The sequence below is a fragment of the Triturus cristatus genome, chromosome 5_2 (genome assembly GCF_964204655.1).
Source record: "Triturus cristatus chromosome 5_2, aTriCri1.1, whole genome shotgun sequence".
NCBI lineage: Eukaryota > Metazoa > Chordata > Amphibia > Caudata > Salamandridae > Triturus > Triturus cristatus.
Genome location: NC_140588.1, coordinates 619,190,567 through 619,216,517, shown reverse-complemented (window position 1 = coordinate 619,216,517; position 25,951 = coordinate 619,190,567). Strand labels below are relative to the sequence as shown.

At 44.1% G+C, this 25,951-nt stretch overlaps 1 protein-coding gene and 1 long non-coding RNA gene across 3 annotated transcripts in view; one reads left to right on the top strand and one right to left on the bottom strand.

The window, feature by feature from the left end:
* Positions 1-25,951, top strand: part of DRP2 (dystrophin related protein 2) — a 955,857-nt gene that overhangs the window by 225,492 nt on the left and 704,414 nt on the right. The gene's annotated exons all lie outside the window — the stretch shown is intronic.
* LOC146829086 (uncharacterized) overlaps positions 1-25,951 on the bottom strand; it is a 210,402-nt gene that overhangs the window by 38,734 nt on the left and 145,717 nt on the right. Inside the window, exon 4 of one of the 2 annotated variants that reach the window (XR_014962180.1) lies at positions 4,622-4,692. The exons of the other annotated variant lie outside the window; for it this stretch is intronic. This is a non-coding gene — a long non-coding RNA (uncharacterized LOC146829086). The remainder of the gene's footprint in view (positions 1-4,621; positions 4,693-25,951) is intronic. 2 annotated transcript variants of the gene reach the window in all.

The following is a 25,951-nucleotide window of genomic DNA, read 5'->3' as shown; positions in this document are numbered from 1 at the left end:
GTTCGTCAAAATGCGAGCTGTTACTCGAATCATTATTTGCTTAGCACCAACGCATGACTAGCCTAGACCCAATGTTATTTTTCCATTTGTTACTTCCTCCTAATCTATTGGCTTGTCTGCCTCTTTTATGTTAAAATCTCAGTGAATATATCTAAATATAACAGTGGAGGGCCTTGCATGGTTGAGGGGAGGCTACACAAAGAGTTGGGGGCAGGGCCCGGCTGCAGGTCAAGTGGAAGACCACAGACATTGGCACACTAGGCCTTTCCCTGCTATTCATTCAGTTTACCGCCTATGACCGTACACATGATGTCACAGATGATTTGAAATGCCCTCTAGATTGCACACTCAACCATAATTATTTGGTGAGTTGGTTGGGAAGATTTGGGACTCATCTAATTAAAAAAAACCATATACGTTTGCTCTTCGGAAAGTGAGCCTAATCTCCCCCTCGGCATCCTATGCTCTTCTGTTGTATGGGCAAATGTTCTTCCATCTCTAGTGTATGGGCTGGAGACGCTTCCTGAAGATAAATGGCTTGATTGTGTGCAGCGCTTTACTTATAGACCCCTTTTTGATTTACCTCTGTCTACTATCCAGGTGTAAATACGTCTGATATTTAAAGGTGTGAGACAGGCCTGTGAGGTTCATTTTAATATACTTTAGAGTTCAGCTACTTGTGTGCATTCCATCAAATCCTAGTGTCAGGGAGAAGATTCATTTGGGGAAGGATGGCCGTCAGAATCCCTGGTCTTCAGATTTATCATCCTCGTTGAGTAATGTAGCGCTGAGTGAAGCATGGACCAGAGTACGGACCAGCCTAACTCCACATCTCCAAGAAGATCTAAAGCTAAAGACGAGGAGAAACCTAATTGCGTCTATTTCATAGATGTAATAGATTTCACTGAATTAGGACATTTTACTTTTCAGACTGGATGCTGCTTGAGTCTTAAATCTGTTTCACACCTTAGGAGTGCCTTTATAAACATGACTACATGTCATAGGGGAATTAATACACACACAATTTCTCCAGTTTAATTTACTAGAGCTTACAAAATATTTTCAGGAAAAAAAGCAATTGAATGTGATCTTGCAGGGTAAATGTTGCCTTTGAAAGAAATGTATCATGGCCTTGGTGGTACGTGGTGCAAAGTGGATCATTAAGCTGTGCAGCAGTAAGTAGCAGTGGGTAATAATGCATGTCTTATAGAGAGACATAGCAGCTGTTATTGGACAATATGGGAATAAAAACATTTCATCCATGCCTTTACAGTCGATCTGTGTGGTGAGAAAAAGCATTTTGGGTAATGCCGGTTGCTTCAAAGATGTGACATATGCGCACATTTATTCAATGGGGGGAGAGAAAAACAAATTTGTCGTGTGATGGAGGCCTACGAGCTGACCAGGATGCACTGCGTAGTTCGAATTGCTGCTTGGCTTGGAAGTCAATTGAATCAACATGGATGAGCTTGGGATGTAGATGTCAGGAGTTGAAGTAACATGCACGTTCTTACAACGAGGTGCGGCAGCTCTATGTTGGCGGTTACAGTGCAGAAATACACCAAGCTAGTAATCTTGCAGAGAATCATGCTGATGCTCCTGACATTGAGCTGAAAGCTTGAGACCGGGACCATAGGAGACCAATTTAGGTGACCAAGTGCATTGATCATCTGCCAGTGCGGGGAGGCAAAGTAAGACAAAACATAGGGACTGCTAATTATCTACAAACTGGTACAGATGCTTACCTGTCTAGAGTAGTGCGGTGGGCTGGTGAAGGGAAGGCTGAAAGGAGATTATGGATTGTTTAGTTATCATCATAGAAGTTTGTTCAGAGATGATTCCTGTGAAGGTATCTAGACAGGGGAGAGAGTTCCCTTTTCTGTAGGCTTACATTGAATGAAGACATTTGTTTTCACCTTTTTAAGAGGAGTTTCCCGACAGACAGCTTCTACTGTTTTGCAATATATCACTCTGTATCTGGAGCTGTGTGGGCATTACCTTGTCTCTTGAAAGAAGCCAGCACACTGGCAGAAGATAACCGAACTGCATTTTCAAAGGAAAACTCACAGCGAGGAATGTTCAACAATGCAGTATGGTGTGAAACGTCACTTTCTAGCTGAATCTAGAGGTATGGATTCTAATCTCATATTAGGGAAGGTTTCTATTGATTTGAACCAGTTTTTTTTTTTTTTTATTAACAGGGTTTATATAGCGCGAGCTTGACACAAAGCGGGGATCAGAGCGCTTTACATAGCATCAGTTACGTTACATGAGGACACACATTCATTTTTGTTAGGCACAGGGAGATTAGGTGATTTGCCCAGAATCACAGGATGTTCAGCGTCATTGCCGAGACTCGAACCCAGTTCCCTAGATTCGAGGTCGTCCGCCCTAGCCGTTAGGTCAACTCCTCTCCCGTTCTGCAGTTTATTATAAGCAGAAGTGAGCGGGAAAACACTCAAGGTCATATCTATAGTTAAGTGTGCACTTGAATTCACTCGTGACTGTCCTCGAAGACAAAGTGTTTTGAGAGGGTAAATGAACCAATGTCTGCAGCCATGCAGCCTTATGGGTATTTTCCAATTTGCACAGCTGCCATATGAATTAGTTTCATCTGCATCTGTCTTACAGAGTTTATGGGCTAAGGGTTAAGATCACATGGTGTATCTTACAAATTACTCCTGTAGCACTACTCTACGCTGGACCCATACATTTATGTTTTGGTGGCTTTCTTTTTAATGATCACTCTTTGGCACACATGAAAAACCTTTTCATACTTTTCTTTATTTCAGACTATGGGCCCCATTTACAAAGGCATTTATTAGCAGGCTTTATTTATTTATAACTGTCTTTGCGAATTGGCCCCACTTCTTGGCGCAACCCAAGAATCCCTTTACAAGTTCCTGGAGTCTGAATGGACATGTTATGGAGAACAAGATCAACACTTCATAAATAGAAATGTAAAGTTATGAAGAGTTAAATATACTTGTTGGGCTTCAAGGTTTCTAATGAAGGGCAAAGTCCGAAATCTGGTCTGATTCAAGCTACTGTCGATGCTACAACATTCAAAATAATTTATGTTCATGGGTTTGGTGGTGTACTATGTAAAGCTGGTCACATTTCAGTGCATTAATTGAGCCACTTCCACAATTTATTAGAACATTGGAATGTTGGGAGCTCCATTGAAAACAATCGAGTGCTCCGGGATTCTAATGGCTGGTAGAAGCCCGGAACTCCAACATTCCAAAGTTTGTTCACAACTGTTGCTGTAAACAAAGGCCTACAGAGCCAGAGGAGATTTCAACCCCCATGGACTCCGTTTACCTTTGCTTTACAAATTAGAACATTCTGCCTTCTAGGGGTGGAATGTTCTGCTAGCCTTAGAGCCTTCCGTAGAAGTCTCTTCCTGCAAATTAAAGGCCCGCTCCCTTGCTAAAGGCCGAAGGTGAGGGCCTTCAACTCTGGAGTGGACCTTTATTGGCTGGTAGAGCCCGCTACGTCGGGCTCTAAGACTGTATTAGAACATTGAATGTTGGGAGCTCCATTGAAAACAATGGTGTGCTCCAGACTTGTAATGGCCGACAGAAGTCCGAAGCTTCAACATTCCACAGTTGTGAAAAAGCCTCTAGAAACCAGAGGGGATTTCTATCCCCTCGGGCTCCATGAGGCCTTTGTTTTATTTGTTAGAACATTCTGACATCTAGTGGCGGAATGTTCTGATAGCCTTATGGCCCTCCGTAGCCTGGCTATACTAGCATTAAAGTCCCGCTCCCTTACACTGGAGCGGGCCTTTAATGGCCGGTATAGAACACGGTGAGCTATAAGGTTGTACTGGAAAAGGGCAGGTATTCCTGTGTTAGGGGAAAAAACAGCATTAAGGGTTCTGTCGCAAAAAAGAGGTAAGCGAGAATGCACCTATTTTTAAACCCTTCCATGTAGGGAAACTGATGATTTTAACAGTGAATCCAAGCTCCTGTGAACGAGTTAGATGGAGAGAAAGCTCTAGCATTCACTTTCTATGCTGCAGAGGGTAATGCAGGAAGATGATACTTTCAGATCTGTGAAGAGCGAGTAGCCTGTGTTTGGGAAACTGCCTGAGGACATACCTTGAGAGTTGTGCATCCCTTGACATCTGACCATACATATACCTTTACTGCATGCTTTGAAACCGAGCGGTTTGCCATTCTTGCTTGCCTGTCAAATTTTAAGTGTATTAATCCTATTTACAATGAGATATTTGCCATAGTACCAACAGAGAGTATAGTGATTGGAATAAATGCTGCTACGTTTTAACATGTTTCCTCCTAAGGTAATTTATAACACATTTTCGAATTATTAATTACACACGCTGTTTTTTTCTAGCTTGTTTTTACTATCTAAGCACCTTTCCTCGCCTTGTTCACGATGATTAATTGAAAAACTCACATTTGCCTAATTTGTTTCACAGCTGGGGCTCGTTTATGAAGGCGGACCTATTTGTTGTGACACATTTAGCACCATGGGTTGTTTTCACACGTGCTCTCATTCACTCCTCATATAAATGTATGGAATCGTCAATAGCGGTCTGGCAGGGGCTGTGGGGTGCCCACGTCCTCTGTTTTCACGTGCTCTCAGTACCCACCTGTTTTCTCTCACATCACACAAGCCTCTCATCCCTTCAATATACGCAGCTAAGGGATCTGGATCAGTCACCTGAAATGATTAAACGTAATTGTTAAAAGCAAACCAAATTATTTTGCCTCAGGGCTTGTAAATTCACCCAGCAGCCTGCACATGTTTGTTAGCAAATAAAGAAAACAAGCTGAAAGGGGGGATTGAGAATGTTGGTGACCTTGTGCATGCTTTTGCGGTTTGCCAATGCTTCAGGGATTTTGAAGGAGAACTTTTTTTTGCCTTAGCTCAATTTTTATTTGCGGGTATAACATGGCCACCATTCCATGCAGAATTTCAAATGTATTTTTATCCAACACCCTGTTTGTGGCTCGTTTATTTAACAACATCCCTGTATCCACCAGGACGACCTCTGTTGTCCTCCTGTTTAGGAATGAGCTGAAGACACAACTATTTAAAGAACCCTGCATCCCAACTAGGCTAAAGCACACCTCCGTGCTCGGCCCACCTCCTGCGCGCCTTTGATCCTGTGCAGTAGTCGCTGCCTTTCGGCTGGGTTTGTGTTATACCTTGTACATACATACATACATACATACATACATGCACGCTTTCCCAGAAATTGGATGGAGGAGAGGGCTCCACGGACCTTCATGAGATCTTCCACAATTAAGTGGCTGAGTTAACATTAAGTCAAGAAAGACAGTTGTCTACGGATTTCGGTGTTAAGTGAAAACCATTGGCTGCCTTATTGCAAGACTAATTTATAGCTCGTTTTTCTTTTCTTTCTGTATAGATTGTTCATTTTATTAAAAGGCCGTGCATTTATTTATTGAGTCTTCTGTTTCTCGTTTAGTCTTTCTTTGATACATTTCTTCTTCTTTGTTTCGCGTATCCATTATTCTTATATGCCCGTTTTCTTGCATTTATGTATTTTTGTTATGCCACTAAAAAAAAATACCATATATTAGCCCTTGTCATGCAAGCTCTAAGCTTGCATGTCAAGAAAGGCCAGAAACTACAGATATATTGGCTGAATCTTCCTCTTTCTAAGTGAAACTATATAACAGAAATGTATATTTGATGGTGTTCTACATTCTTACTCTTTAAGACATATAATGCTACAGTTTACGGCTAAACTGCACTAATTAACAAAGCCATAAACATCCAGGTTTAGCCATGAGACCATTCAACAGTTTTACATTTCTTTAAACAGAAAGCAATGAATATTTACCAGTTTACCTGCGTTACCTTCTTAACCTAATACGATCGCTATACTACACATTTGATTTTCCAAGTATTTTACTGTGGCTTATGTATTGCATATAATAACAACAGCTTGTTTTTGTAGATGTGAACATATATTTGATATACGTTGCTGGTAGCCAAACTGCACCTCAGCGACTGAGCTGGATATACTCTTGTGTACAGCTTTACCGTCTGGCTGTCGAGTTGTGGTCCAGAATCATAGCAAGAGGGCAACAATCCAGTCCTAAGTAGATTTGGAGATTCACCTTATAGCTGCCTGCTTGGGGTCAGTTTGAGGCACTGGAAGTCTGTTATTGTGTCTCTTGGGAGATTTATTTTAGAAAGAAATGTGATTCCTTTTGAAGATGGAGCTGGAAAGTAATGACATAGTTCAGAGTTCAGGATGAGCGATTAGAATGGAGTATATTTTAGAAATGGGGTCTCTAGTTGGCAGAGATGTGTGCCCTGTCCAAGTAGGGACCCACAATCCTAGTCAGGGTAAGTGCAGTACACACTATGTTTACCTGTGCTCAACCTCTGGCAGCTTGGCTCAGAGCAATCAGGCTAAACTAAAGAGGCATGTGCAAAGTATCTGTGCAGATACACACACACACACACACACACACACACACACACAGTGAAAACACCACAAAAGTAATCCATACCAGTTTAGAAAAATAACCAATATTTATCAGAGTAAAACAAGACCAAAACACCAAACATCCAACATGCACAAGTCAAGATATGAATTTTGAAAGATTAAATCAAAATGCAGTACTTAGAAGTCTAGAGTTCCAACTAGGGATATCTGGTCGTGCTTGACCGGGACCAATCCAAAAGTTCCGTCCGACCGTGATGAAGCGTGGGCTTCGATTCGTCAGAAACCAAAGAAAATGCGTGACGCAGAGGAGATGAGGCGTGGCGAATGCAGGTGAAGCGTCAGTTCCTTAAGGCGGTGCAGGGTCGTTGAAGCTGGACAGCTGCGGGACAATGCATTGTGCAGAGGAGATGTTGCTTGTGCGAGACCTCAGTTCCTGAATGTCTTGTGGTGTCCATGATGCATTGATGTCGAGAGCGTGGAACATTGATTACTTGGTGTCGAAGTCAAACCGCTGGCCCAAAGGCGATGTGCCGATCGAGATTCACGCAGGGTGTGTGATGCGTCAGAGTCGGAATGGTGCACCACGGACGTCGGTGGCGCATGGTCAGGACTCACGCTTCGGCGATTCTTTGGAGGCTTGGTGGCAAAGTCGGGCTGAATTGAAGTCAAGGCCGTCGCACTGTGCACTTAACAAGTGGTGTCCACAGCTTCGGTGCCGATAGCGGCGATGCATCAATTTCACAGGGATTAACCAGTTCCTAATTGACACTTTGGGTCAATGCATCAATTTCTTGGTTGCAGCACCAAATCAACCTCCAAGGGCCAAGGACTGGTTTTGGCACTACTTGGCAGGTTAAAACTCACAGAAGAGGAGCCCAGGTGCTGGTAGCAATATGCAGGTGAGGTCATTGATATCCCTGAGGCTTCAGAAACAGAATGCAGGCTCAGTCAAGTCCTTGGAGAAGCTTTAGAAAGCAGAATGCAGAGAGCAAAGTCCAGTCCTCTCACTCCCAGACAAGAAGCAGCAGGCCAACACAGCAAAGCAAGCAGCAAAGTGGCAGTCCCTCCTGGCAGCCCAACAGCTCTTCTTCCTGGCAGAATGTCCTCAGTCCAGATGTGTTCTGAGTATATGGTGTTAGAGGTCCAGTACTTATACCCATTTTAGCCTTTGAAGTAGGGAGACTTCAAACAAATGTCTTTGTAGTGCAGAAGACCCTGCCCTTCCTGGCCATGGCTTCAGGCACAGTACAGATGGGTATGCAGTATGGGAACAAGCACAACCCTATTCAGGTGACAGTGTCAGCGCTTCTCACCACTTTAGCTCAGGAGTGCTGTGTGAGGAAGACGGTGGGGTACACAAACCCCGGACTGAGGCAAATTGGACGCCTTACCGTTTCGACGATGATAACACATCCCTGCCGGAATTAAAGACAGACTTCTCCCTTCCGCAGGACGCGTACCGTAACCCGGAAGAGGAAACCCTGGAAGGAGGTGGACCAGAGGTGACGAGCAACCAATCCGCAACGCGGGATCGAGGTCACGGACGGCAGAAAAGCGGGACCGTGAACAGCGAAGGTGTGTCAGCCCAGAAGGGGAATCCAGAAGCAGGAGACGCGGACTATGGGAAAGACGCCAAGACACCACGAGACGCCGCCGGGAGCATTGAAGACGGGACCACTGACGAGGAAGACCACGAGGCCCCTGAAACCTGGTCGGAAGACTGGTGGATCCCGGACGGCGCACAAACCGCCACAACTCAGGAGAGTTGTGGCTTTTAACGGTACGTGGCGGAACAAAGGTGGGAGGGTGGGAACAAGCATAGAGGGAGGGGAAAACCACAGAAGAAACGTTTTGTTTAGTGATTATTTCTCCACTTTAGTTTTTGCCTCTTTGGTCTCCAGGCCACGGGACTTACTCCCTCTCCAAGCCCTTGCAATCCCCCCCCCCCAACCACACTCCTCTTTCCCCAAAAAGGGCAAGACAGACGTCAGGACATACACTGTCTATACCCTGAAAAGTAATCCAATGGACAGTGACCATTTAAATACATAGTCATTTTTTTTATTGATTTTCTTTTACCTCACACCTTTACAAGAAAGACCACCAATTGTGTGTATTCCCCCTACTTATGCACTTGGTGTGGTGACGGTAGACTAAAATGTCACAGTACGACATTGACCGCTTCTTCTCATTTGTTTTCTTTTCCGAGTGTGTTCCGGGACCACATCTTCGTTCCACCATGGCCCAACAGCTGAACCTCTAACGAAGAACCACCCCGGAAGACGTTCGTGAAGTTCCCTGTACCAGAAGAGAACTTATTGAATTGTTTTCAAGACTATCCTCTGCTCAACCCTTTCTTCCTTTCGCCACCCCAAAAATAAAAACCCAATATTCACCCTATACGGCCTCCTCGCTTCTGTTTCCGACCGTCCCTCCGACATTTGGTGTCAGAAGTGGGATCGGAGGAAATGGAGGCCGTGGTAAAAAAGATGGCTGAGGGGCAGGACCGCCTCGAACAAATTATGGCCCGGTTCTTGGAGACCGCAGAGGCTGAGAGAGAGGCTCTCCACAAAACTCTCACTGGACAGAATCAAAGTCAGGAAGCCACTGAGGGAAAATTAGCAGAGGTCCTGGGGCAACCTAGGGGATATACGGCCCCTCCTTCCATGGTGATACGGAAATATGTTCAAGGGGAGGATCCAGATTTTTTCCTCTCCAATTTTGAGAGAATGGCACGAGCAGCCCAGTGGTCGGAAGACCGTTGGGGTCAATACCTGGGTCCTCTTCTCAGTGGGGACCTTCAAGCAGCATACCAAGCCGCCAATCCCCTCGGGACCACACCCTATCCCGACATCAAACGATGTATATTAGAACTCATGGGTATAGACGAAGAAACATACAGAATGCGTCTTCGCAACATACGGGAAGGTCCACAGGAAAACCCCAGAGCACTCTGTTACCATATACGGGACACGGCAGACCGCTGGTTGAAACCTCTCACTGCCTCTAAAGAAGCGATATTGGAAAAAATGTATTTGGAACAATTCCTCTCCTCTTTACACCCCCCTATCCAGAAGTGGGTTCGACAACACACAGATCTCTCCCTGGACAAAGCTGTAGAGGTCGCAGCAGCCTATTTTAGGGCACAGGAGTTACAGAAGACTAGAGAGGATACCACTTGGAAACAACCCAGTAGTCAGCCTGTGAGACACACCCAGCCCCTACCTAACCCCCGTAAACCTGACACTGTGACCATAGTACCAAGTCCTTTAACCCCGGTTACAAGACCACCCGTCCCTGTTGGACCCAATGGTATCACTGTGGGGCCTTCGGTCATATAGCACGTTCCTGCCCACAGAAAGAGGAACCCATGGAAGTAGGGTATGCTAGAGCCTTAATGTGTTCTGTACAGGGTGACTCTCGTCCTTTCCACCATCCAGTTGCCATTAATGGAGAACACCAACAAGCCCTTATAGAAACAGGAAGTCGCCAAACCCTACTAAGACCACAGGTTATTCCAGGTGGTCCCCCAAGCCCCACAGGCGTAGTGAACATCCAGTGTATCCATGGAGATAGCAAAATGTACCCCGTGACTAATGTAGAGATACAGCACCAGGCCGCCCAACCCCCTGTAAACATGAAAGTCGGGCTCCTTCCTCACCTCCCTGAACCCGTTGTCCTAGGTACTGATTATCCTCACTTTCATGCTTTATTAAATGAAAAGAAAAAGGAAGAGGATGACTGGAGCAGAGAAGCCCCCTTCTTCCATGGCCTAGACCCTGGGTGGGTTCCAGGAGAAGATAGAAAGAGCAGACGACAGAAAAGGCAAGAAAAGAGAAACGGAAACCCGGTCTTTTGGAATAATACCCATACTCCTCTTTGGGACCACGATAGGACTTTTCGTGCGGCTCAAAGGGAAGACAACACCCTCCAAGAAGCCTGGAAACAAGCAACAGAAGAGGAAGATCCTCTGCAAGTAGGTCCCCAGTTCTTCCTCTATAAAGGCTTATTATATAGAAAGGGGGGAAAATACCAACCTACTCAGCTTCTGGTACCCATCCCCTTTAGAGAGAAAGTCCTCTACTTGCCACAGAGCCATTTGCTGGGAGGTCACTTTGGGGGGGAGAAAACCGAAAAGTCTATACTAGAAAGGTTTTATTGGCCTGGTATATACCAACAGGTGAGAAATTACTATAGAGAATGCACCAGTCAATATATCCCCCCCCCCGGGTTCCTTTGAGACCCTTACCTGTAATCGATGTCCCTTTTTCCAGAGTGGGAATTGATATCATTGGACCCCTACTACCTTCCCGTAACGGATATCGGTATGTGCTGGTCCTTGTGGACTATGCGACTCGATTTCCTGAAGCCGTGGCCCTCAGACAACCTAATACCACCCAAGTGGCTTAAGCGATGATTAACGTTTTTTTACCGCGTAGGGTTCCCCAAAGAAATACTTACTGATCAGGGCACACCCTTCACGTCCAGGCTGATGAAACAAGTTTGTCAGCAATTACACATCAAGCAGATCCGTACCACTGCCTACCACCCACAGACGGATGGCCTGGTTGAGCGGTACAACGCCACCTTAAAAACCACCTTACGGAAGCTGTTCAACCTAGAGGCCCAGAGATGGGAAGAGATGCTTCCCTTGGCCCTGTTCCCCATAAGGTGTGGACAACAAAAAAGTTTGGGGTACTCTCCCTTTGAGCTATTGTATGGGAGACCTCCCCGTACCCTTTTAGATATGGCCAGAGAGGAGTGGGAGGAAGAGACAAACACCACAAAACCCCTCCTGGAGTACGTGGCCGGTTTAAAAACCCACTTGAATCAGATCAGGGAGATAGTACGAAACAATCTAGAACATTCCCAAGCAGAACAAAAGAAGCACTACGACAAGTCCACCAAAGAACGGACCCTGCAGATCGGTGATCAGGTTCTCCTGTTACGTCCAACCTCCGAACACAAACTTCTAAGTCAATGGCAGGGTCCCTTTAAAGTTCTTGAAAAGGTAACACCAGTCACCTATAACCTACAAACAAATCCTTCCGCCCATACCACCCAGATCTTCCATATCAATTTACTTAAGAAATGGGAGGGCCCTACTCCTGCTCTCCTAGTGAGTCCCCAGACTACTCTGTATGACCAAAGTATAGATGACACCCTAACAGAACCCCTTAGACAGGACCTAAGACAAACACTGCCCCCCCTCCAAGAAGTGTTTTCTCTAACACCAGGTAAGACCCCATTAATAGAACATGCAATTCACACCCCGCCAGGGAAAACCGTACGACTAAAACCTTACAGAGTCCCTGAAGCACGAAGAGCCGCTATAGACCAGGAAATCACACAAATGTTACACTTAGACATCATTGAACCCTCAAAAAGCGAATGGTGTTCATGTCCTACACTGCACCCTGCCCAGGATGCCTTATAGGTAATTAAAGGGACGTGTGGGCCTGGCAAGTGGGTTAGCTTGCCTTGTCGACATGGCAGTTTAGAATTGCACACACAGGATCTTCAGTGGTAGGCCTGAGACAGGTTTTAAGGGCTCCTGAGAGGGGGGCCTAAAAGGGGCTGCAGTCCCACTAGTAGTATTTGATTTACAAGCCCTGGGTACACACAGTGCACTGTACTAGGGACTTATTAGTAATCAGATATGCCAATCATATGAAACCAAATGCCATTACATTTTAAACACAGAGCACATGCACTTTAGCACTGGTCAGAAGTGTTAAAGTGACCAGAGTCCTAAAACCAGCAAACATGAAGTCAAAAACAGAGGAAGAAGGCAAAACATTTGGGGATAAGCCTGCAAAAGGGCAATTTCCAACAGTATCAAACAGGATAACGTGGCACAAACATTTTTTTCTTAGCCCATATATTACATTTGCATAGAAAAATAGCTCTTGGAGGATGTGAAATCCACACATGGGTAGCAAGGAAAGGCATGTCCTTTAAATAGGCTGAATGGAGGTGGAGTCGGGATATAAAGTATTTTATTCATCCTCTGGCATCTCAGTTGTAATGGTTTAACTTGAAAGTTTACCATATGCTACCCTGTAATACATTTTACATATAAGGGATTGAGAGATCCTATACCACTTCACTAAATATGGTCAATCCCACCGATTAAAAAGACATTGTATGGGTCATTCGTTACCACTGCTTGTTTATGATGAAGAGGTTACTGGACAAGGAATACCTTAAACCAATTGCCTGCTTTACAAAATGAATGTGAATTGTGGACAACCCATGTTGGCTAAGTGAAATAATAAAAAGATAAATATATCTTGCCTCTATTATATTTAATCTATGCAGGACCTAGGGTTTCCACGGATACGATACTATACTACGAAAGTTTGGTAGAAAACACATCCATGAGACCTTGACAGGAATTTCCTATTGGACTATCTCACACTCTCCTTGAATGCTGAAAGATGCGTCTGTGAGTTTACTGAAAGCTCACTGCAACTAGTTGCCAAGTGCTCCCAAACTTTGGATATCAAGACACTCGACTCGAATAAGCAAACTGCTACATTAGTTTAGTTGAAGACATAAGGCATTTGGTTGTACCATCTTATACTGAGCCTAAGTCGCAGACTGGTTCCCTCTTTTGCTTGTTTGTTTTTATTTTATGAGTTTTATATAGCGCTGGCTAGAACCGGAGGTATCAGAGTGCTTCGCATGAGGATACACATTGGTACAAAGTTACATCAGTTACAAGTTACATCGGTTGCTAGAAACATTTAAATAGCATAGAAGATGAAATAAAAGGTGCGTAGAAGGGTAAGGTAAAAGGGTCGAGGGAGATACGGTGGAGAGACGAAGGAAGGACTGCCCAAAGTCCGGCTGGGTAGGTGACGGCCAAGGGGGAAGTCCACAGCCCATCTCCTCTATAGCTATTGAGGTAGCTACACCGGGCATCGGCCAAAATGCGAGGTCTCATAGATGTATACAGACCTTTTGTGACGATTTTAACAATGGGTGCAATTAGGCTGTTCCAGTAGGTTTTAGAGATGAGCAAGTGAATGGCATATGCTTGTGTATTGCCTTTTTATGTTGCCTTCTCCAGCACCAGACTGGCCCAGTCATTGGACTGTCATTTTAGGGTCCAAAGCTCTCAGTGAACAGTGAAGAAAACATAGCGGGTAATTCAAACAGAATTGGTTTCATAAAAGCTCTGGGACAGATTTAAGCTCAGATTTGGTATGAGGGGTGGTTGGAGAGATTTCTTCGAGAATGAATTTTAATGATGCAAGTGTGTTCCTTAAGGAGGTGCACAAAACACTGTCCTGTGATATATCCCAGCAAGGTTTTGAAATGTGTTTATATTCATTGTCATTGTAGCTTCTTGTGGTTATGCATTTCTTTCCTGAATCGATCCTAATCTCTTTGCTATTAAAAAATGATGTGTGAAGTGCTTGGTTAAAACTGCTGCTTGTTGATGATGCTGTTCTTAATACAAACTGTCAAGTAATGTCTTGGTTGATTGGCACTGGAATCTTTCCTGATCAATATTCTCTTGTCTAACCAATCGGATTTCGCATTACAGTATTTTTTTTCTTTGTAGAGGACAGACTTTTGAGAAAACGGAATTCAAACAATGTAGGAGGAGCCAGCATGAAAACTTCAATTTCTCAATCAAAGTGAGGTGTGATTTATTCCAAAGGCTTCATATTAGATGTAAAAGTTTTGTGAGTTTATTCCTCCTTTTGATTTTGGTGCTTGCTAGGGGCCACGAAAAGTTGTCGAATGGGGAATAAGTCTCAACTTTTTTTGAATACTGAACAGGAAGGCGTTTCCAGTATTGGAGAAAAAGTGCCAATGAATAGTGAAGTGAATGCCTAAAAATTGTATTAGGAAGCAGACGTTGGTCCATATGTGACTGGCGAGAATAAGTAATTCCCAAAAAAATGCATTTGAGCTAGACCTGCAGGTATGTCGAATTTAGGGTTAACTTTTAAGAGGGTGACCTGATCCATATTAGTAGAAGGTATGACATCACATACTTCAGTTTTGATACCATACATTTTGAGAAGTTCCATATTATTTGAAGAGCAGAATTGATGTCAAAGAAGAAAAGATAGCAGGAAGGCACACTGGGGGCCTCTTTGGACCTTGTGATGGTAGGCCATCACCCATTAGTAAGGATTAAGGATGTGGGGAAAGTTATGGAATCTTTACCAACTGGACAAAATCCAAATGTAAACATTTTAGAATGGGACGTCAAGTCTGACAAATGCATTTTCATTATGTAGGGTAATGGCACAAGAGTTGTCAGATTTTTGGCTAAAGCAATCAGGTTAGTGAATGGTTTGATGTTTGCCAATACCATGTTTGGTTGGGTATGATCAGACAACATATCACAGGAGGCATGAGACACACAATTCACCGAGGCTTTACAATAAGGGTTGTAGAGGGAACAAGGGTATTAGTTCCTTCTTTGGAGGAGGTCCCTGTAAGAGTTAGAGATTAAGGTAATCTGTGACTTTGCAACATTTATTTTCTGGTGACTGTGAGTGGAGAGGTACGAACAGGATAAGTCTAGCCTTAGGACAAGGGAGCTTAAAAAAGTGACATTCCAGGGAAATCTGGTGCATTGTTAGTGCCCCCTCGCCATGTTCTCTGCTTGAAATGTTGGGACAGATAAATATATAACAAAATGTGTTACTATTAATAATTTTAATGGTAGCAGATGGTAAAGGTGTGAGCCAATATGTCAGAACCTGAAGCATAAATATTTAACACATATTTCTTCACAAGGCATATCGAATGAAGCCTGGTTATACCTGCCTAATGAGAGTTACAAATATCTGTATCCTTCATTAAAAGAACATTTCAAAGAAGATTTGACAAAGTAGTTTAAGTGGAAGAAAACATCAAGGCAGGTTTATTTAAATAGATCTAAAGGGGCATATCTTCATTAGACGTACCTCATAGTGATCCTATGGCATACATCCTTCTATAACATTGTTTAAAATTGATCTAATCAGAGATATGTTTTTATAAGATGCCACAATGCACATGAAGTATAAGATCTCATTTTAAATGACGACTGGACTCGATTAAAGAAAATCTATCATTCAAATGTTCTAAAAGAAATCAAATGTGCAATATCATTCTACAAAATACTTGTTCAAATAGGATATATTATGCAAACTGGATGAAACATTAGTCTAACTATGGGTCTTGAGTGCCAAAAGGTAGATTTATAAAGGGCAAAATATTTTTCTTTAAGTATTAGCGCATACAGACATCTAGACACAGCATACAGTATATGTTTTTAATCGGATAAGTTGAGAATATGTGTTATGTGAAATTGAGATGCATATTTTTTTATTTAGGCATTGGCAAAGAAACATATCTGAAATACTTAAATAATTGATATTTGGTAGTAATCAATTATTGGCAACATGTGGATGTATAAAATGTACATAATCGTAAGTAAACCTAACTACAAGTGCAGGAATGGGATACGTGACAAAGACACAGAACGTTTGATGAAACAAGGAAGAAAATCTGCTTGTGAGATTCAATGCAGAGGCTACATAAAACATAATTTTAACACAAAAGGTGATGTTTCTAAGCAAGGCCAGTCAGTTGTACCTCACGTCAACTCAGATTTCCACTGTCATATGTAATCCTGTAGAGCCTTTATGAGCATGACGAAATAGTTAACATTTAGGATGCCTCCTACTTGATTAAATAGGGTAAGATTTATAAACAATGACCATTTCAGGACCTGCCTTGGCACAGTAAGGATCTTACTCCCTCCCAGTCTTCAGCCGAAATTGTAGAACACATGATACAGACATTCCCAAATACTACCTGCAGAATATTAAAAAGCTATAATACACACCCGACACAGCCCCACCTTCCTTCAAGACTTATTCTCTTCCCCTCTGAATTCATAATCATCTCCAACCCCCTTCTCACTTTAAACTTCAACTTCTGGCTAAGCACTAAATGGCTTGGGCAGGAAAAAGCCGACTTTCTAATAGTGGCGTTTTTAAAATCTGACTTTATCATGAAGGAGGATTTTTCATTACAATTCCGAAGACACCAAACGTGAACAGTAGTGTTTACCTGTACCCATTTTGAAGTTACAGTTTATTATATGTAATAAGGTAACTCCAAAGTTATCCTATGGGAAAAGCAGGCCTTGCAGTAGTGAAAAACAAATATTTCACTTCCAGTGCATGTAAAACTTAAAATTATATGTCCTACTATTTAAATAAATTGTACCCAGCCTTGTGAGCTGTTTGGGGCCTACCCTAGGTGTGACTTATATGTATAAAAAGGCAGGTTTGAGCCTGCCAAAATGTTTATTTTGTCAGGTTGAAATGGTAGGTTAAAACTGCACACACAGGCTTTTATAACGACAGGCCCGAGACAGGCCCGAGACGGGTTTGCAAGGCTACTTAAGTGGGTGGCACAAGAAGTGCTGCTGGCCCACTAGTAGCATTTAACTTACAGACCCTAGGAACATGTAGTACCATGTTAATAGGGATTTATAAGTAAACTAATTATGTCAATTGGGTGTAAGCCAATTCAACCATGTTCAGAGGAGTGAGTACAAGCACTTAATCACTGGTTAGCACTGGTAAAGTGCACATAGTCCTAATGCCAGCAAAAACAAGGTCCGCAAAAAAAATGAGGAAGGGAAAAAGTCTGGGGATGACCCTGCAGAAAGAGCCAAGTTCAACAGTGGCACATTATATACTCATGCACGGCATCATGTATTACACTTTTACTGGCCTATGATTATGCCAGTCAGCCACAGAGCAACGTGGAAGAATTTCTTGACCCTCCATGTAGGTCGAAATTACCTGCAAATGTCTGTGGTCACCTGCAATAGCCTGCAAGGCATTGTACCCAGATACCAATGGAAAACAATTAAAGGCTACCAACCATCTCTTTGATAGTGATCTGAGACAGCCAACCTCCTTATGGGCTCCAGAACAAAAGCAGAGGAGACAAATGCTTCTTTGTTGCTGCCTCTGGAATAACCATAACTCTTGGTTCCATGTTGCTGGAATAATAACATCCCTTAAACATCTGCAGTGCCTCAAACACAAAAAGATTTCTAAGCAAAACGGAACTCCAATCTTTCCTGCTACATCTCTGACATTGGTTCGAGATATGACCCACTAATTGATTCCCAACTTCTTGCATACAAGTCCTTGTGATATGCTGTGATAAAACATAGTGCAGCTGACCTTCAACACAGCTAAGTTCCAAATAGGGTGCAATGGTAATATAAAATGTATACATAAATAAAAGTTTTAATTGAGACCTCTCGCACAAACAGCATGGAGGGGAATGCATAATGCATGTAAAAACTCTCTCTAATACATTTTGCATGTATCACAGTTTACTGCACATATCACCAACCATTAAGGGCCTAGAACCAATGAAGGGTTGCTGTGTGAACTATACAATTAAAATAAACAAAGGTATTCCCCTATGTTTCCATTACCATCCTTCTCCCCAGAATTACCTCTGATCCTGAGACCATAACGTTACTGACCCGCGGCTGCTTCCTGTCGTCAACCCTGGTGGGGGCACAGCAACGGTGGCGATCCGTCGCAATCCAAGCCGGAGAAGGCACTCCCCTGGGACCTGCTGTCCTCCCATGTACCCCGGCCGATGTTGCGGCTTTTGTGGAGGCTGCAGTCGCCGGGCGGAGCTGCAGGTCCCATTTTGCGGTCTTGGGCGTGGACATGGACGTTGCGGCCTGCCGGTAGTAGGCCTAGACCAGAGGAGAGAGAGGAGACTAGGTTGCCTGCTTCCCGGACATGTCCGCATTGAGAAGGACCAATGGCCGGTCTTTTCTGCTCAGGCCCAGTGGATGGGCCGCGGCCCCGGCTCGTGGGGATGCAGCATGGAAGAGGCTGGGCCCTCCCTGTTCCTCGGCTAAAGCTGCTTCCTGGTGCTCTCCTGATCCCTTGTGGACTTGCGCCAGCTCTGGGGAAGCATCCTTTTCCACTGTGGCAGTCGTGGGGTCCGCAACCACAGAGAATGGGGCAGCGGCAACGCCGTGGTTCCTGTGATGTGGCCTTGGGTGTGGCTGCAGACGTTGTGGCACACAAATGGATGGCCGTGGACTGAGGGAGACGAAGGGGCAGGGTTGACCTGCTGCCCTGATGCAGCTGATTTGAGGAGGACTGACTGCCCCTTCATTGTGCTAGGGCCCGACTGGTAAGCCACCATCCCAACAAGCATGGAGGACATCTGGACGTTACCGGCTCGGGGATCCCTCCAGGCCCAAGATCCCCACCGGTCAGTGCAACAACACCCTGAAGGCCGGGCTGAAAGCAAGAACCCCAGCAATGGCGAGAAGATCATGCTGTCAGGGGCGGCTCCTCCACTAAAGCAGAGGAGTGTCGTCCCCACTGCCTTCAGCATGCAAAAAACAAAAAATACAATGATAATAATGTGAGGTTATTATGATTTTATTTTTCGTGCTGAGGCAGTTTTGTGGGGTGGGGTAGGGGCGGGGCTAGGCTCGGCAGCGCAGGCGGGAGGAGAGCTGGCCCCCTATAAGTGCCCATGACTCTTTGGCCAGCCGTCTTGATCCGGCCAAACAGCCATGCACACTTTGCATGTTCTCCACACAGGCTGCATTACAGCATGGGGGGAACATGCCCAGCCTCCAATTCCCAGTCTGAGTGCCGAACTACTGCGCTCATACCAATAACGTTGTGAATGGCTTAAGGAGCCTGGGTGCGTCTTGCTCGCAGAAAAGCCAGGAAGAGGACAGAGAAGACGGAGGCAGACGGCCAGCCGGCAGTTCGGTAGGTAAGTGAACTTTCTTTTCAAAGCCCTCTTCTCTCCTCCTTCCACCCTCCCCGCCCAACTACCGCTTCCCGGCAGCAGCCGCTCCTGCATGCTGTGTAAATATGTTATATATATTTGTCCAACCCTAATTGCGTCTACTTCTCTGAAGATGTAACCTTGTGTGAATATGGAACTTGTATATTTGTAACTCTAACCACTAGTATCTTTAGTAGACGTATGTACTTACTACCATTCTTATGTGAATATAGAGTTTATCTGTATCTTTTATGTAAATCATGTACTCTGAAGCCCTTATGCAGTGTAACTGTTCTATTGTAAAGCGCTCTGACACCTTCGGGTAAAGTTCGCTCTATATAAAAAAGCATAAATAAAAATATAAACGCTCCCTTTTTTTCTGCACTAAATATGCAGCGTGTTAAAAGGCAATGTTTTTTTCGCTTTTGGCAAGATCACTTTTGAGCCTCTGCAAATCCCGAGCCCGCGAGAAATCCGTGCCCTGGTAGCTTTTGAATAATATGAGAATGGCTTCAGAGCCACTCTTCCTATCAGAGGGAATTATCACTTCCAGTACATGTCGCTGCCTTCACAGCAATGCTCGCTTCATTCAGCGGTTCCAGTCCCCGGCAGTCCTGCGTCTTTCTTTTCATTTAATGTACCTAGAGAGAGGAATGTGAGTGGATTATATTAGAGGCTTTCAAACCTGCTCTCTTCAGATGATGCATATTTTTTATGCATTTGTCCCCACAGACTGGTAGCAATTCTGAAAATAGGAAAGTAATAGAAAAATGCATTGACTCAAAAGCTCGGCTAATTCAGTCAGGCACTTCATTCAAGCCGCTATTCGGGCAGATGCGCGTTTTATGCGCTGAAAGAAATGTACCTCTTTAGCCGCGGTATGATTTGCATTAACTATATTGTCCTGGCACGTACACCAGGTGCGACACATACGTGCTGTTATTCTGCCAGTAACAGACGGTCCAATTGAGGCTTTGAATTCAGCAGCAGCTACCGTTTCACTTTCGGTTTCGAACGTTTGTTTCTGTACAAAACTCAGATGAAAGGCATTTCAATATTGTTAGATGTTGTACTTCCATTTCTTCGCCCCCTCTTCCCCCCACCCCAGCATATTCAGGCAAGAAGAACCCTTTGGCCTGACAGGCCTGCTGTTCTGGAGCATGGATACATCACTTTCCATATACTTTCAGATAGGTATACATTAAACGAGGGTCGCCCTACACATTGGTCTGGCAGGCCAGACATCAAGAAGGTGCCATCTGAAGCCTTCCTGTTTTCGCATTAGGCTCTTACTGCCAGTGTCCAGTAAACTTCGACTCGGACGATAATTCGAGTTGGTCTGGTCTGAGAGTGTAGACCCTTCAGTCCCCCGCTTTGTACTCATTCCTTTGATATGGAGGCATACAAAGAAGACATTATAGCAAACTATTCGAGAAGGGACGGAAGCTCTGACAGGGTTAACCTTTTATTATGGATTAGATAGGGAAACAATCTGAGTAGTGTTGACAAGCAGTGTGGTCCTGGAGGGAGGTAATGTGCCATTTCATTGTGACTGAGACGGCCCCGTAGAGTAGATCTGGGTGCCATTTGCATGCAGGCAGAAATTCAGGCTTTGGATGCTGGTTGTGTTTGCTAAGGGTCGCATGCACTCATTGAAGAAGAGATAGAAAAGGGACACTGGAAATACTCTTTGGTGGGTCAATTTTTGAAGATCCGATCCACAGGCAAATGCCTAAAATTCACCTGCGATGTTGGCGGCAGTGAGCAGAACGGTGCCATCGACCAATAGGCGCAGTTCTGCTGGCATATCATAGACCTTTGTATTCATTCATACATTCATAGACCTTTGAGATACAGTGTGCCCCCCTCATCTGAAATCATTCTTCCATTCATATTAATTATTTACCTGCCTCACCAGGAGGTAATTTAGAATTGAAGGCATCGCATCCTAAAAAGAGATGCAAAACGTCTGAAATGCTTCTGCTGTCTGATAAAGAAACCAAGAGAAATGACTGCTGCTTTGAAACCAAAGGTGAAGACAGGGCTTTAAGTGAGATAGAAAAACAGGGGGGGGGGGCAGCAGAGAGGGTGTCTCTCAAAGTGGCATGGTCGATGTAATTAAGGGCGTGGCTTAAAAACACATAAACTAACAATCTGTGCTTAGCATAGTTTGCCTCCCGACTGGAATTTTGCTGCTTCTGTCATTGCATCTAGATATATAATACAACAAGTAACATTACACCTACAACAAGCCAGGACTGTTGGCTTTGTCCATGGTTGTTAGTTGCATAAGATAATAAGCAACAAGTATAGCTTCCTTGTTTATAAGATTGAAAATGCTTCCGTTCTGAAGTGGCGAGACTGTGAAAGTACTATAACGGGTCTCTTTGAAGGCAGTGATGGCTGGTACCTCTGCAGTGTTGAGATTTATTTTTCCCCCTCATGGTGAGGGCAAAAATGGAGAGCCCGATGGAGACCCACCTCAGCACCTGCTTTTTGGAAATGCTGGTGCTGAGCACCGGCAGGACCCAGCCCACTTAAAGCCCTGGGTGAAGATATGTGTTTTAATAATATTCCTCCATCAACCGAAAATGTTTCCATTATGTGGACAACATTGCCGCCGGTTCAAATTGCCAGAATAATGCGATAATCAGCAGTTGAAAGACAACCAGTTTGCGTTTTCTAAGTGTCTGGCCCAATGATTTTGTAACGTTTGAAATGTTGAAGCTGATGCAATAACATTTTCCCAGAGACCCTGAATATAAATAAGTATTCGAATCCTCATGTATGTATAGCAGCAGGAGGTTGAAGAATTCATCAAGGAAGGTAGTTGTAGGGGTTAATGAAGGGGCAAATGGAACCGGAAACAGTATCTAATATTGTGGTTGTATTTGGAGTGAGTGAGAAGTTTGCATCGGTGTTATAAGAAGGGAGCTATGCTGAAGTATCACACTACTGCATAGTGAGGATAGGAATATTGTGATCTAAGAATATTGTGGACAAAATATCAAAAACAAAATATCAAAATACTACAGTGCATGCATACAGAGGAAGCATAGATCTACTATTCCCAACTCCACATCTAACCGCTGTCTGCCATATTCCAAAGCTCAACAGTGCCAGCCTCCCCAACGCGTTTCGGTGCCTTCACGTTGCTCACGGGTACAAACGGCAGTTCATCATAATGACCTGAACCTTCACACGTGTTTTATAACATTTCCATGCATTTAAATGAGTTTCCACAATCAGATTATCAGTGGTGCATTATGGTTCCGGTAGTTTAAAACAATCAAATCCAACCTCCGATGGGTCATAAAACATTGTTCCTGTGCAAATATTGATCAAGTCCAGACATCCCATCACCAGCCCTACCAAAGGCTGGGAAGGCCCTCAAACACAGAAACCTGCGATAGCACGTAGCGTCATTCCACAATCATCACTTCCATAGTGCAGGCGATACGAAGCTGTTTTGGAGGGGGTGCAGAATCATACGGCATTGGGCTATGCCGGAATTGTATTTACAGTTTCTTCTCACGAAACCCTGAGAAAGAGAAGAGAGTGCACTCATGTACTATATATATATATAAATATATATATATATATATTACCCACTGGCGGTCGCCAGTAGGTAGATATAGTTAGGACCTATTTTCCATAGGAAATCCGCAACATTCTATTTGGAATAACGTTGGCGCCGATTGACGAATCTTCACGCAATTCTCCAAACTATTGGCCAGCTCCGGTCTGCTCCTATCCTGAAAACTTCACGGTAATTCGTCAAGCGGGGGCCGAGAAAAAAGGGGGTCCCAAAACGCGTTTTCCCCATGCATTTTCCCATAGGACCTGTTGACGCAGCTACAGCCCGAACTGCTGAACGGAATTACAGCAAATTTGGCAAAGAGGTAGTCCTTAGTTCAGACTCGTGCCTTTTGCTTAAATGGTGTAAATCCGTACAGTAGTTCCTGAGAAAATTACGGTAAAAAAGTTAGTGATATCTATAGCCTCAGAGGATCCGCGCACCCTCCCCGCACCCAGCACGCACCCTGCCGTGCACGAGCTGAATGCTAATTGGCTGTCAACACTCCAGATCAGGAAGTGTTGGTAGCCATCTTGTGCCTCGGTAGAACCGAGGCACAAGAAACCTAAAAAACCAATGCGAAAAACGCAACAAGGGGGCAGGGTAGAAACACCCTGACCCCCTAGGCCTGCTCAGGGGGTCCCACAAGGAACCCCAGGGCCAAAAAAAGAATTAAAAAAAAATGTGTATTATATAGTGCCCATCCCGCCTCTCTGCCTCAATCCCACAACTAAAGCAGAAGGCACCAGGGCCAGACTGGGAACCAAAACCGGCTCTGGCAAAGTGCTCGGCCGCCCCACTCCGCACCCCCTCTCCCCGCGGAGGGTTGGGGGTGCCGTCGATCTCTTTGCCAGAGCCGGTTTTCAGACGATTTTGTTACAGAGCCGAATTTTTTTTTTTTATTCTTTTTTTGGCACTGGGGGTCCTTGTGGGACACCCTGAGCAGGCCTACAATAAAATAAGCAAATACATATCTGTTATCAGATAGCTCAGAGTATAGTCAGGCGTAAGCATAATATACGGTTTTCCTCAGTTGCTGTGGTATTTTCTAAAGTACTGGTCAAAACATTGAGAACAACGAGCCCTGAAAGTTTTTAAGAAATACAAATTAAGTTGTAATAATGCTTTTGATTGAACTTATATTATTACACTCACAGGACCTCTCTGAGCGCCATGGGACGAGGCCACATTTGCAAGCTTTTGAGGGAGATGACACTTCCTTCTTGTCCCATCTATGGTTTTAATTGTGGGCCGTGCGGAGCAAGGGCCCCAATTGAGCGGCTTCTATACCCGCTGTCTCCACGGAGGCGTCGACTCCATTTTTTCCCCACCATGCACACTGTTAAGTAAAGTTGGTTGGACAACCCTTGGTAAAGCGCACATTGTCAAATGCTTTTTTTGTACCAGACAGCGATCTGAGAATAGAGGAGTCTTAGAGGACCACATGCAATCAAGAGCTCAGGTAATTGGAGAGGTCCACTTCTCTAATGCAAGCTCCCTATTCAATTAGATGTGGTCTTTGTATGCTCAAGGGAAGATGTGACCCGCTGGAGTCTACACTTAGGATTCATCTAACTATATTCTATGGGGTATGATTCACCCTGTGCGTTTGTCTTGGTACTTCTACCTGCTGGTACATGCTGAAGATCTTGTATTATTGTGTGATTTTCACACAGTGGAGTTTTCATAATTCATTGGCAGCTACACAGCCTGTTTTTTCAGACCCATCCTTTGTCTCCGTGCGGAGCTCAGATGAAAAGAACTCATCTTGCAAATTAGTAGATGCTGACCTGCCACATTCACAGGAATTCACAGAAATAATCTTTTTGAAATGGGGAAGGGAGCACAAAACATATTCAAAGGATTGATACATCAATGGATACAGTTACGGGCATGACAGAATGACATGCATTATGAAAGAATGAAGAAAGCCTTACACATTATTTTAATACCAACCTTAATAGTTTATGTGCAACATGTAGGCCCATGAACGAAAATGCAACAATGTATACAAGCTTTATCCAGATCAAAAACCAGACATTGTTAAAATATTCTCACAGTTTATACTTCTCGCAGATAAAAACGTTTCCAACCCCAGTGCTACATCCAAGGGCCTCATTTGTGCTAACATAATAATAATAGAGCAGAGCGTTTACATATTTCATTTAAAAAAACATGCATTAAGTACATTCGACGAATGGATACAAATATGGGATAATTTAAAATTAAATGAAGTGTTGAGTATTTTATATTTGCTATTCATACACCTTCCGCTCCTGCGATCTAACATTTGACTTCAATCTCTTGATGTAAAACCTGGGATGAAAACAGGGGCGGCTCCTCCGGTATGGCGTAGGAGCGCCGCCCCCCCCTGCTTGAGTGCCAGACAGCAGACAGAAATAGGAAAAATAAAATTATAATAAAACCATTTTATTTTCATTTTATTTTACTTTGTGATGCCGGCAGCCAAGTCTGGGTGGAGCAGGACTATGAGGACTGCAGGGGGAGGAGTAGAACACACTGTAAAGTGTGCATAACGGTTTGGCCTGCTGTCTAATTTGTTTCTTTTTAAATCTGTTTATTGACATTTCATAGTAAAACAGCAAGAGCTAAAGAACAGCAGTATGCATGCTATTACCACAAGAGCGACCCCCCCAATCATGAAGTAGCTTGAATTCTATTGAGCTTATGGTGTGCCATGAAAGGAGTAACATAGTACATACATTGGAGGGTCACTTATCGGTGTCAATTGTGGCGAGAGAACCACAATATGGTTTGTGGAGATGTATAGAATCCAGGAGTGTTATGTCACAGATCTGAACAGTGGGAGTGGTATTCAACAGAATGAGGACAAAGTAAGTAGAAGGAGAGGGGAATTAACTGTTAGTGACACGCAGCTGCGCTGTTCTCCGTCTAGTACCAACCCACATGTGTATTATTGTGTATGCGAGAGATGTCCCGTGTGTATGAGCTAGCTCGCTGACTGACTCAGGTAGGGATCTGCCCCAGATATATCTCCGAGTAGGTAGTGGCAGAGGAGTAGTACCAATTATGACGCTACAGCAGTCCAATCCTCTACCCCTACGGAGGAATCCACA